Genomic DNA, 14,665 nt, shown 5'->3' with positions numbered 1-14,665 from the left:
AATCATATTCTGTAAATCTACAAGGTCATTAATAAACATATTAAAAAGAAGAGGGCCAATACTGACCCCCGTGGAACCCTACTAGTAATTGTGACCCACTCTGAGGATGTACCATTAATAACCACCCTCTGTTTTCTATCACTGAGCCAGTTGTTAACCCAGTTACACATAAATTCCCCCAGTCCCAGCATTTTCATGTTATATACCAACCTTTTATGCGGCACAGAGTAAAACGCTTTTGAAAAGTCTAGATACACCACATCCACAGTCTTACCCAGGTCCAGTCTAGGACTTACCTCCGCAAAGAAGCTAATCAGATTGGATTTCCAGGACCGATCCGTCATAAACACGTGCTGATGCTGCGTTAACAATTTATTTGTATTGAGATACTCGAGAATAGCATCTTTTAGAAAACCCTCAAATATTTTACTTCCAAATGATGTTAAACTTACAGGCCTACAGTTTTCGGGCTCACTTTTTGACCCCTTTTTGAATATTGGCACCAGATTTTCTATGCGCCAGTCCTGTGGAACAGATCCATTCATGATAGAATCTTTAACCCTTTCAGGACCGAGCTCATTTTGGCCTTCAGGACCAGCCCCATTTTTTCAAATCTGACATGTGTCACTTTATGTGGTAATAACTCTGGAATGCTTTTACCTATCCAAGCGATTCTGAGATTGTTTTCTCGTGACATATTGTACCTTATGCTAGTGGAAAAATTTGGTCAACAAATTCATTGCTTATTTGTGAAAAACACCAAAATTTAAAAAAAACTTCCAAAAATTATGATTTTTCTAATTTTAAATTTATCTGCTTGTAAGACAGACAGTAATAACACAAAATAGTTACTATTTCACATATTCCATATGTCTACTTTATATTTGCATTGTTTTTTGAACATTATTTTATTTTTCTACGACGTTACAAGGCTTAGAACTTTAGCAGCAATTTCTCACATTTTCAAGAAAATTTCCAAAACCTATTTTTATAGGTACCAGTTCAGTTCTGAAGTGGCTTTGAGGGCCTTATATAAAGAAACCCACATAAGTCACCCAATTTTAAAAACTACACCCCTCAAAGTATTCAATACAGCATTTAGAAAGTTTCTTAACCCTTTAGGTATTTCACAGGAATTAAAGCAATGTAGAGGTGAAATTTACAACTTACAAATTTACAAAGGAATTAATCAAGGGGTATAGTGAGCATTTTAATCCCACAGGTTTTTTGCTGAATTTTGTGGAAGTAGTCCGTAAAAATGAAAATCTAAATTTTTTTCAATAAAATTTAGAAATTATACATTTTTACAAGCAATAAAGAAGAAAAATCACCCCAAGATTTAAGATTTAAAGCAATTTCTCCTGATTACGGCAATACCCCATATGTGGTAATAAACGGCTGTTTGGACGCACAGCAGGGCTCAGAAGCGAAGGAGCGCTATTTGGCTTTTGGAGATCAAGTTTACTCAATCGGTTTTCGGGTGTCATGTCGCATTTGCAAAGCCCTTGAGGGACCAAAACAGTGGACTCCCCCCAGAAGTGACCCCATTTGGGAAACTACAGCCCTAAAAAGAATTTGTCTAGGGTTATGGTGAGCATTTTGATCCCATAGGTTTTTTGCTGAATTTAGTGGAATTAGGCCGTCAAAACTTCTATTGTTTTTTATTCTGTTTTTTACTGCGTTCACCGTGCACTATAAATGACATATTTAATTTATTCTGTGGGTTGATGCGATTACAGCAATACCCTATGTATATAGGTTTTTTTTATGTTTTATGGTGTTTGCACGATAAAATCTCGGTTTTAAAAAAATTATTTTGTTTTTGTGTCACCATATTCTAAGAGCTACAACTTTTTTATTTTTCTATCAGGAAAGCTGTGTGAGGGCTTGTTGTTTGCGGAACAAACTGTAGTTTTTATCGGTACAATTTTTGGGTACATGCGACTTTTTGATCCCTATTTATGAAAATTATTTGGGAGCTGAAGTGACTAAAAATAGCGATTCTGGTATAGTTTTTTACTAATTTTTTTATGGCGGTCACCGTGCGGGATAAATTACGTTATATGTTTATAGTTCAGGCCGTTACGGACGCAGCGATACCAATTATGAAGTTTATTTATTTTTTTCATTTTTTTCTAATAATAAAGGACTTTATAAGGGGAAAAAGGTCAATTTTTACATTTTATTATTTAGACATTTTACTTTTGTACATTTTTTGTACATTTTTTTTCCTTTTTTTCTTTTTTTTAGTCCTTCTATGGACTTGAAGATCCAATTGTTAGATCGTTTGTATAATACCCTGAAATTCTTATGTATTGCAGGGTATTATACCTGTCAGTTTCACACTGACAGGAGGCATATTAGGTCCTGCCTCTGGCAGGTCGTAATCGCCTTCAATAGACGGCAGACCGGAAGCCTTTCTTAGGCTTCCGGTTGCCATAGCAATCGCCCCCCCCCCCGCAACAATCGGCCCCTGCAATCGCGTAGCCGGGTGCCGATGTTGCTATAACAACTTAAATGCGGCGGTCACTATTGACTGCCGCAATTAAGGGGTTAATCGGTTCGGATCACCGCTGTGATCCGACCCGATGTTTTCCCCCAGTACTAAGGCTGCTAGTAGCAGCCCGTACTGTGAGATGCTGGGCTGCGGGGAGCGTCTGTGTGCTCTGTTAGGAGCACACGTAGATTAACAGGCTGCAGGCACAAGGACCAGCTCTGCAGCCCGTTAATCTACGTGGGGTGGTCGGGAAGGGGTTAAATATCAGAAATAAGTGTCTGTCTATCCAGGCACTTAATTCCTGCAGAACGCGAGGGGGTATAACATCCGGACACAGTGATTTTAGTGTCTATTGTCTATTTTAGTGTTTTTACTGTGGCGCTGCACTTCTTGCTTGGTTAAACAGGTGCCATTTTCTGGATTTACATTTTTTCCTCCCCACCTTCCAAAAGCCATAACTTTTTTATTTTTCTGTCGATAAAGCCATATAAGTGCTTGGTTTTTGCTTGACGAGTTGTAGTTTTTCACTGCACCATATATTGTACCATTTAATGTATTGGGAACCTGGGAAAAAAATTCTGTGGGGTGGAATAGGAAAAAAAACAGTGATTCCTCAATCTTTTGAGGGGTTTCGTTGTTCTAGCTTTCACCGTATGGTAAACTTTATTCTAGTGGTCAATACGATTACGGTGATACCAAATTTCTATTTTTTTTTTTATGTTTTAGTACTTTTACAAGGTAGAAACGAATTGTTAAAAATAAAATTTGTGTTTTGTCGCCACATTCTGAGAGCCATACCTTTTTTTATTTTTCGGGGATTGAGCGGTGTGAGTGCTTAATTTTTGTGGGACAAGCTGCAGTTTCTATTGGTACCTTGTTGGGTTACATGAGACTTTTTGATCACTTTTTGATTCATTCTTTTGTGGAATATGAAATGATAACAGCGATTCTGGTGGTTTTCCATTTTTTTACGGCGTTCACCTGACGGGTTAAATAATGGTATATTGTAATAGTTCTGACTTTTACGGACGCGGCGATACCAATTTTGTTTATTTTTTATATTACTTTACAGGAAAAATGGAAAAAGTTTTTTTTTAACTTTTAATGTTTGTTTGTTTTTTGACACTACTAAAAAATGTATTAAACTTTTTTTCACACATTTTATTTGTTCACCTAGGGGACGTTGGATCGCTGGTGCGATACACTGTAATACTAGTGTATTGCAGTATATTACAGGCTTGGCGGGTCTTAACAGGAGATGAAGAAAGGCAGCCCAGGGGGTTTTCATTAGGCTCCTGGCGATCGCTGTTCCTGGCCGTTAGTCTTGGGTGTCAACTGTAATACACAGCTGACACCCACTTCGTGAGGAGCAGGCTCAGCAAGTGAGCTCGATCCAAACATCACCCACCACCACGCAAAAGTACGTTGTGGTGTGGATAGGGGTTAATGGAGAATTTACTTTATCCCTAATCATGTCGTCTGACATTGGATTTTCCTGTGTAAATACAGTAGAGAATAAGACAATTAACCCCTTCCCTCCTCAGCCATTTTCCGGATTTTCACTTTTGTTTTTTCCCCCCCACCTTCCAAAAGCTATAATTTTTTTATTTTTCCATCTTTATAGCCATATGAGGGCTTGTTTTTGCGGGACAAGTTGTACTTTTCATGGCACCATTTATTGTACCGCATAATGTACTGGGAAGCTGACATTTTTTTATTTCTGGGTGAAATGCGCAAAAAAACACGATTACGCCATTTTTTGGGTGGTTTTGTTTTTACTGCATCCATCAGGTGGTAAAAACTACATATTCACCTTATTGTACAGGTTGATACAATTATGGCGATACCAAATTTATATGTTTTCTTTTATGTTTTACCACTTTTAAAATAATAAAACTATTTGCTAAATTCAAAAAATGTTTTGTGTCGCCATGTTCTGAGAGCCATAACTTTTTCATTTTTGCATTCAATTTAGCGATGTGAGGGCTTAAATTTTGCAGGACGAGCTGTAGATTTGATCACTTTTATTTCATTTTTTGGAGCGCTAAGGTGACCAAAAACCAACAATTTGCGTGTTTTATGTATATATTTTTGTACGTCATTCACCGTGCGAGTTAAACAACGCTATATTGTGATAGTTCGTACTTTTACAGGGGGGGGGGAGGCAATGCCTTGTTTGAGGGGTGCCCCCCTGATTCTAACACTTTAAATGCCGCAGTTGCAATTGACCATGGCATTCTAGGTGTTAAACGGGCGGAATCAAAGTGATCTTTGATTCTGCCCATTGTAGTGAGGTGTCGGCTGCGTAACACAGCCATCACCCGCTGTGTATGGAGCGAGCTCAGCCCGTGAGCTCGCCCCATACTTCCCCTTAACCCTTATCACGAACAGTTATGTGATATTACGTTAAGTGTTAATAGTTTGTACTTTTCCTCATCCCCCTCCACTATTACACACAGATTATTTTTGAGAGGGCCAACACTTTCAGTTTTTAGTTTCTTATTATTTATGTATTTGAAAAATATTTTTGGGTTATTTCTACTTTCTTTGGCAATGAGTCTCTCTGTTTCAATCTTTGCTGCTTTTATTTGTCTTTTACACAACTTATTTTTTTCTTTATAAATATTTAATGCCTCATCACTACCATCCTTCTTTAGTAGTTTAAAAACTTTCTTTTTATCACTTATTGCCCCTACTGTTTTATTTAACCACATCGGTTTCATCCTGTTTCTAGCTTGTTTATTTCCATAAGGTACATAATTTTCACAGGACCTATTTAAGAGACTTTTAAAAATGTCCCATTTAGTTTGTGTGTTTTTATTTTTGAGGACATTGAGTTTAGGCACTTAAGGTCATCCCTTAGGCTATGAAAATTGGCCTTTCTGAAGTTTAGTGTTTTTGTAGGTACTCTACCAAACATCTTATTAAAGGATACATCAAAATTTATGTTCTGGTCAGTATCAACTTTTATTTTTAATTATTATTATAGGATTTTTTATTACATATATATATATATATATATATATATATATATATATATATATATATATATATATATATATATATATATATACATATATATATATATATATATACATATATATATATATATATATATATATATAATATATATAAAAAATTAACACACTTTACATTAGCAAAAAAAGTATATTTTTCATATAAACCCTACCTCACTTCCTCCCACCCCATCGAGAGGGGGATGGTCTGAAAAGAGCCACCATTTTATTTTTATTATTTCTACGAACTTAGACCATTTTTATTTTTTAGTTATTAACCAGTTACCCCACTTTTTATGAAATTTAGCTACTTGCTTACTTTTTAGCATACTTTTTTTCTTCTATTAAGATATAAAAATTTACTGATAACTCCCATTCAGTTGTAGTAGGAGGACTATGTGATATCCATTTTCCCAAAATTAACTTTCTAGCAAGAAAGAGCAAAGACCAAAATGCTAATTGAGCTTGCATCATTTGTTTTTAGTATTCGAGATTTAATGTTACCTAATATACATACCTCTGGGTTTATTTTAAAAACCTCATTTATTTTCCCCAGTATATCTATCCAGCACGAGTGGAGTTTTCGGGCATCTCCAAAACATGTGTATCCAACCTGATCTCTCTCTATGTTACATTTTTGACGGTTGTTATCTATGCAATCATCAATTTTTTTTCATAAATACTGGCGTTCTATGTAAACTAAAAACAATAAAATGTTGGGTTAATCTATGTGACTGGTACTTTGATACTTTTGGAATTAATGATAAAATATCATTCCATTACTCCTCTTCAAGTGCTACCCCTACATCTTCTTCCCATTTATATTTAAGATGAATATTTTTTGATATTTCTATTAAGTGCCTATAAATTCTGGTAAAATACCCTTTTGTTTATTATTATTCCACAACCGTTCTAGTACATTCCATTTCACCTTGTTGCCATACTTTCCTTTAATACCCTTAAGTATCCATCTCAACCTTATATATATAAATGTGTATTGTCAATCTCTCACCTTTCAATTGTATGAAAGACTTAATTTCTTCATTAATATATAATTGGTGCCAGTGACAAATACCCCCTTAGAAATCCATTTATGGTATCCTTTACTATTACTAGCTCCCAAAACTGTGTTATCCCATTTTGGTCTTATCTATCCACCCCTTTATCCCCAGTATTTGTTTCATTTTTAACCAGTTATCTTGCACATTTTATAATACAGGAAGATCTTTGGTAATATTTGATATACCTGCTTCCATCATTTCTAGTAGATCTATATTCTCATTTTGCCACTGGCCTCTTTTTATGTGTATTCTATTAACTCTAGGGCAATTAGTACTTAGCACTGCGGCGGTTTGAGCCACTATACAGTACAATCTCTAATTTGGGACCGATAATCCCCCTTCCCCACTGGTGCTTGCACAAATTATTTAATAATTCTTGCATGTCCTTTCTTGCATGTCCATATTAATTCTCTTGTCAATCCAGCCATAGCATCAAATATCTTGTCATTGATTTTTATAGCGCAGTTTTTGAATAAATAAATGGCCTGAGGTAACCATATAATTTTAATCATCCCAATTTTTGCTGCCATTGACAGTCACAGTTTCGACCATACCTTAATCTTGCAGCGCCAGCTATGGATCAAGAGGATTTTATTATTTATTACATAATCTAAGGGATTTGCAGACACCACATTTCCTAAGTATTTAAAAGTTTCTGACAACTAGTGCTGTTGTTCCTTTAACGTCCACTTTTCCTAGAGGGAGAAATACAGACTTCCTCCAAGTAATAACCACTCTAGAAAATCTACCAAAATTCTCGCAATAAATCAAAAATTTCTTTCAGAGACCTTAACGGATTCCTTAAAAACACCAACATATCATCGGCATACAGTGTGAAACACAAAAAAGGGTTGGTCAGCACATCCTAACAAAATGAAAAAGGTGCAGGTGCAAGTACGCTGTGACTGCAAACATTACCTGTAAAGAAAAAACTTTGCAACAGCATTCTGTGAACACTAGAACCAAAACAAAGGTATATTTTTAGGATAGGGACCCACTTAATAGAGGTCGCCTTGTCATGACAAGGAAATTGGCCTATATGAGTCCTGATCTGTGACATCTTTACCTGGTATCACAACTGGCATAATATCTGCTTCATACATTGACTTTGGCAATGCGCCATTTTTATATGATTCATTGTAGGTGTTAACAATTCATGTTTCATGATAGATGAATACTTCTGCTATACCTCTACCCGTTGTCTATCGGGTCCTGGAGCTTTATTTTTAGATAGTTCTACATCTGCCCTTTCAATCTCTTTTAATGATTTTGCTTATTCTCATTTTTATTTTTAGACTTCATCTAATATTTAAAATTTTACTTCCCCGAGATACAGGGCCAGTTCCTCGCTAGAATAATCTTGCTCTGACTGATATATCCCCTGAAAATATTCCCTTAAAAATTCTAGACTGTCTGCTTCATCACTTAACATTTTATCTGTTTTGTCTTTGATAGTGCCGATATTTATTGTGATTGTTAACTAATTGTGCAAGATGTTTCCCAGGACTTTCTCCTGCTAAGAACCATTTACTTTTACCCAACAAGGATGCGCTAAGGACTTTTTGTGTTACCAATACCTCCAAATCATCTTGCGCCTTCTTCCATTCAAGTTCATTAGCTGGTACTGATTCCTGTATATACCTTCCTTCCTTCTCTTTTACTTTATTTTTTAAGTCTTGCACCCCAGATCTATACTTAGATTTTAGATAAGTGACCTCCTTATGTAACAAACCTATTCCATATGCCTTAAAGGCATCCCACGCCACCATTTTATTAGTTGAGTGGTTATTTATTCTAAAGAAGTCCACCATCCAACCTTCAAGTGTATTATGGTTTTTAATCAACTCCAACCAAAATGTATTCATTTTCCATCTGATTTATCGTTTCGCCATATTGTTCCACAGGCACACAATCTGTGGGACATGATCAATCAATCCCCTTGATCCATACTCTACAACGCTTCCTCCGCCATTTGTTTATTCCCTAATACTAGATCTATTCTTGACTGGGTGTTATGCGATTTGGAGTGACATGAGTATTTATCTTTTTCTGGGTTTTTAAATCTCCAAATATCAATCCATCTGTAATGTCGGGGTAGGGAGACAGACAGGTGAGCCCTAATCTACCCGCCACTCAGTCCCTGCCTACTTGCACGGCCCGTCCTAGGCGACGGCGTACAACTGGGCGACGGTCCCTACGCTCAATAAGTGCACGACAGACAAACAGACAAGGGTACACAGAAGCTAAGGGAAATGGAGCAGTTGCCCACGGCAACAAGAGTAGTGAACGAGCCGAGTCAAACCAGGAGTGTACGAGGTACCAAACGCAGAGCAGGAGAGTAGTCAGTAAAGCCAAGGTCAAATTGAAGCAGAGGTCAATAGTACAAGCAGGAACAGCAGAGCCAGGAAACAGGACAGAATCACAGGCAAAGGAAAAGCAGGAAATGAAGGTATAAATAGACCGAGGGCGGGAGCTAGCTCCGTCTGGCCAGGCTGTGATAGGTTCTCCCACTCCTCAGCCTACCAGCCTGATTGGTAGCAGATCGAGTCACTCTATCAGACCTAGGAGCATATGCAGACTGATTAATCACGGGCGTCGACACAGAAGCAGTGTCTGGTAAATCCTTTACACCACCCAAGTTCCACACACCACTTGCTTATGTTTGTTAAACCTCTTGTATTACCGGATCTCTTAGAGTTAATGGTGTCTTTTTGCCTATCCATAACATCATTGAAGTCCCCTACTATCATTATAGGACGGCTACAAAGCAGTTTTTTTTATCAATTATTTCTCATATTGATGCCGTATACAGTATTCAGAACACATCCCAAATTTTGCGCCTTTCAATGCACAATCACATATCTTTCCTCCTTATCTGACCAGTAATAACAGCAAAATTTACAATTGTTTTTTATCAACATACATACTCCTCTAGAAAATCTAGAGTGTGAAGAATTAAACATTTTGTTTACCCAACGTTTATATAACAATTTAACTTCTTCCCCTATCAAATGGGTTTCCTGCATACAGATGTCTGGGTCATACTGTAAGTGTTTAACATGTTAAATACTTACATTTTTTTTATATACATTCTCTTATACCTCTCACGTTCCATAATACAATTTTAATCATGTAAAAAAGAAAAAAATTAAAAGAAATATCCTCCTAGTGCCGTCTGCTCCACCTTTAAAACCAAACCCCCAGTTGACTCCACCTTAAACTAGCATAAGGTTTGTCGTCGTCTCCCACTCCCACCTATGCCAAATAACATCAGAGTAGTTATGTGCAACTGATCCCTATTGTCTTGTCTTGTATTTTACGTTTACCCAAACCGTATTCAATCGCTGCATCATAGTGACATAAGATCTTATACACCTGCATTATAACAATATGCCTAACCCACCCATATCCCTGTTATCCTAACTTTCAGATATTAATCTGAAGGTCGGACATACTACATTTCTTTCCCTGATATGTCCATCAACCTTTATCCAAATTATTGTCTATCCATTCCATAGCTTATTGAGGATTCATAAAAAAAATAAGTTTTATCCTTAAATATAACTCACAACTTAACTGGGAATAGTAATGAATATTGTATGTGATTTTCCCTAAGTATTTTTTTATATTCTCTAAAGCTAAGCCTTTCTTTTTGCATTTGAGCAGCAAAGTCAGGCAAAAATTTTATATTATGTCCATCCCCAAGTCTTTTTTGTTTCTGTTCTTCCTTCTTTATCTTTTGAAGTGAGCATTTTTACCAAAATAGGTCTAGGCAAACTACCTGGAAGAGGTGCTTTGGTTGGTATCCTATGTGCCCAGTCAATAAAGTTGGATACAGTGAGGGATTCAGTCCCAAATGATTTTTTTTTTAACCATTCTTCAATAAATCCTGCTGTATCTTTCCCCTCTGACTTTTCTGGAAATCCAATACATTCGATGTTATATCGTCTTGAACGATTTTCTAGGTCTGTCAGTTTTTCCTGTAATTTGTTTATTTGATGTTTTTATATCCTTAATTTCTTTTTTCAGTTCGTCCACTGATGTTTCTATACTTCCAACCTTATCTTCGACTTCTTCCTGTCTCTCATGCAGTTTTTGGATATCAGTGCGCATAAATAATTCTTATGCTTTTAGTCCCCCCACTTCTTCTACTAGATCTGCAATTGTTTTATTGCTCATATTTACAGCCTCTAGGATTTTTGACAGTTTGTCTCCTTTATTTTTTTACTATCCTTATTTCTGGCTCCTGGTGACATAGAGTACCTAACTGGTTTGGGGCCCATATTATTGACTCCTGGTTTTGGGCTTTCAACAATTTTACTGTGCTTTTTGTTCTGTGCTGCTCCTCTTGTCATCATCCAGTCAATTTGTCATATACAGTTCCTTCTAATGAAGTTTTATTAGCTGCTGAGCTGTTATAACACTGTGTTTCCAGCAAGAATAAAAGTTGATTTACCAATTGTTTATATCCTCAGTTACGATAGGTGTTTCCCACTAATGTTCCACAAATACTCCTGCTCTGTTCAAATCAGCAGTTATTTAAAGATTGAACTGTTACACTACACCACAGTATATTGCATTCAGGCATATGTGAAACTCTGTATGAAAATCTGTGTGGGTTTAAGTTACTGAGGTTACTATAACAAAACCGCGTTTGCACAAGTATTTCCAAAAGTGATATACTACTTCACATGACTTTAATACAATGCATTCTTGCCTACTCCCCGTAGTTTTCACTTCAAATAGTGATTTATACCAGTATCCAGCTTGTAGACTTATATTAAAGGTTTTTAACAAAGCCGTAATCATTGGTCTCAAGAGTCCTCTTTACTTATAGACCTTACTTCAGTAAGTCTGCTCAAAGTTCACATAAGTTCACATAAGCTATGTATTTAACTCCAGAGCTGGGCACAAAGTTCACATAAGCTACCTATTTAGCTCCAGAGCTGGGCACAAATCTTTACTGCTCAAAAATAATCAATATCTATACCCAAGGTATGATACTTTGTAGGAGTATTAACAGAGATATGTCCTTCCTCCTTTCTTATTAGTACGATAATTTCTAAACAGACTCTAACCCTTCATATTAATAGCCCAGTCATAGCTATCATCCATACATGTCTCACTTATCCCCACTGTGTCACAATTCTCCTCCAGAATTATCAACTATAATTCCTCAATCTTGTTATTGAGGCTTCTGGCATTAGTATACATGTACTTTATATTTTTATCCGTACCACTTTTCTTCTTATTCCTATTAACTGTTCGAACCCATTCCTCTATTCCACCTCCATGTTCATTTAGCTCACTAGCTACGCTGTCCTCCCCTCCTATACAGTTCTTACCCCCCCCCCATTCCCTGGTTTAAACACTCCTCCTACCTTCTAGCCATCTTTTCTCCCAGCACAACTGCACCCTCCCCATTTAGGTGCAGTCCATCCCTACCGTAGAGTCTATAGCCAACGGAGAAGTCAGCCCGATTGTCTAAAAACCCAAACCCCTCCTTCCTACACCAATTCTTTAGCCACTTGTTCACCTCCCTAATCTCCCGCTGTCTCTCTGGTGTGGCACATGGTACAGGTAGCATTTATGAAAATACTACATTTGAGGTTCTTGCCCTGAGTCCCTGGAATCATTAGTATTGCAGTATATTGTGCAAGGGTTCTAACGATCGCTGGTTGAAGTCCCCTAGGGGGACTAATAAAAAAAAGTTAAAATGAGTTAAATAAAGTTGTTTTTTTTGTGTCAAAATAAAAATTCAAAGTTCAAAAAACCCCCCTTTTCCCATTTTCCCCCTAGAGCATAGTAAAAAAATAAATAAATATACATAATTGGTATCGCTGCGTCCGTAAAAGTCTGAACTATTACAATGTATCATTATTTAACCCACATGGTGAACGCCGTAAAAAAAAAAAATTGTAAACGCCAGAATGTCTATTTTTTGGTCACCTAATTTCCCACAAAAAATGAAATAAAAAGTGATCAAACCGTTGCATGTACACCAAAATGGTATTATTAAAAACTACAGCTTATCCCGCAAAAAATAAGCCTTCATACCACTTAATCGACGGAAAAATAAAAAGGTTATGGCTCTCGGAATTTGGCGACGCAAAATAAATTTTCTTTTTTACACTTAGGTTTCTACTTGTAAAAGTAGTAAAATATAGAAAAAACTATATATATTTGGTATCGCCGTAATCATATTGACCTGCAGAATAAAGTTAACATGTTGTTTTAATTGCACAGTGAATTCCGTAAAAACAGCGCGTAAAAAAACATGGAGGAATCGCTGTTTTTTTCATTTTCTATCCCAGAAATAATTTTTTTCCCGTTTCCTAGTATATTATACGGCAAAATAAATGATGCTACAAAAAACGACAACTCGTCCCGCAAAAATCAAGTCCTCATAGTACTATATCGACGGAAAAATAAAGACGCTATGGCTTCTGGATTGTGGAGAGGAAAAAACGAAAATGAAAATCTGAAAGTTGTTTATGTCGGGAAGGGGTTAAGGCCTCTTGATTAGACAGTGACACCCCAAACTAATTACCTATGCAATACCCTTAGCAGCCTGAACAAATAACAATAGGATGTTTATATGTTTTAGCATGTAATGTAATACACAAAATATACTTAAACACAGCTTATGTGTTTAAACTTTATGGGAAACGAGTATGTATATATAAATTGTCATGAAAAACTTGTGCAGTTGGCATCACTACTGTGGAGCACTAAGGGGGCATCATTACTGTGAAGGGGCACTAAGTGGGCATCATTACTGTGATGGGGAACTAATGGGGGATCATCTCTATGTGGGGGCACTAAAGGGGCATCCTTACTGTGTGGGGCAGTAAGGGGCATCTTTACTGTGTGGGTGTTACGAAAGGGGCATTATTCCTGTCAGAGTCCACTAGGGAGGCATCGTCACTGTGTGGGGGCACTCTTAATGTGTTGTACACAAAGAGGGAACTTTCAAAGTGTGTAGGGAGCAAGGGGGCACTATTACTGTGTGGGGGCAATATTGCTGTGCAATGCACAAAGGAGAGCACTATTACAGTGTGGGGCACTCTCTGTTTTCCACTATTGTTTTCAGGGGCACCTTCTCTATGGCAGTATTTTTGCAGCAGTAGGACACTGTTAACCCATTCAGGGCACGGCCTATTTTGAACTTCAGGACGCAGCCCTGTTTTTCAAATCTGATATGTGACGTTATGTGGTAATAGTTTTGGAATGTTTTTCGTTATCCAAATGATAGAGATTGTTTGTTTTTTCATGACACAGTATACTTTAATTTGGTAGTAAATTTTGGTCGATATGTTTTCTCTTTATAAAAAATCGGAAATTGAAAGAAAATTTGGAGAATTAAGCATTTTAATTTAGCCTCAATTTTAAATCCTCTGCTTCTAATATGGACAATGATACCACAAATATTTGTAAATAAATAAGGTTTACCATATGTTTTCTTTGTCAAACTAATCTGATTTGCATTTATGAGGAGGTAAGTTATAGACTGGACCTGGGTAAGGCTGTGGATGCGGTGTATCTAGACTTTTCAAAGGCGTTTGACACTATGCCGCTTAAAAGGTTGGTATATAAAATTAAAATGCTGGGACTGGGGGAAAATATGTGTAATTGGGTAAGCACTGGGTAATAGTACCACTAAAAAAGTTTTGGGGATATTGCTGGACAGTACATTGACCTTTAGCTACCAGTTTCAGGCAGCTGCTGCCAAGGCAAATAAAATCATGGGATGCATCAAGAGAGGCATAGATGTTCATGACAAGAACTCTTTACAAATCACTAGTCAGATCACACATGGAATATTGTGTAGAACTTTTTCCCCTAATGAAGCAATTGGCATCAACCTCATAAGGGTTTTGCCTTCCTCTGGATTAACACGGTAGGATTATAGGTTGGACTTGTATCTTTTTTCAACCTTATCAACTATATAACTATGTTTATGTGCGCATCATTTATTTTATTTTTTTAGGACATAATAAGGCTTTTACTTTTAAAAGCAGTTTTTACATTTTCAATGAAAGGTGCAAAACCAATTATTTTTAGGAACCTATGTATTAGAAACCTCCTAT

The sequence above is a fragment of the Rhinoderma darwinii genome, chromosome 4 (assembly GCF_050947455.1).
Source record: "Rhinoderma darwinii isolate aRhiDar2 chromosome 4, aRhiDar2.hap1, whole genome shotgun sequence".
Lineage (NCBI taxonomy): Eukaryota > Metazoa > Chordata > Amphibia > Anura > Rhinodermatidae > Rhinoderma > Rhinoderma darwinii.
This window is presented reverse-complemented; position numbering follows the sequence as displayed.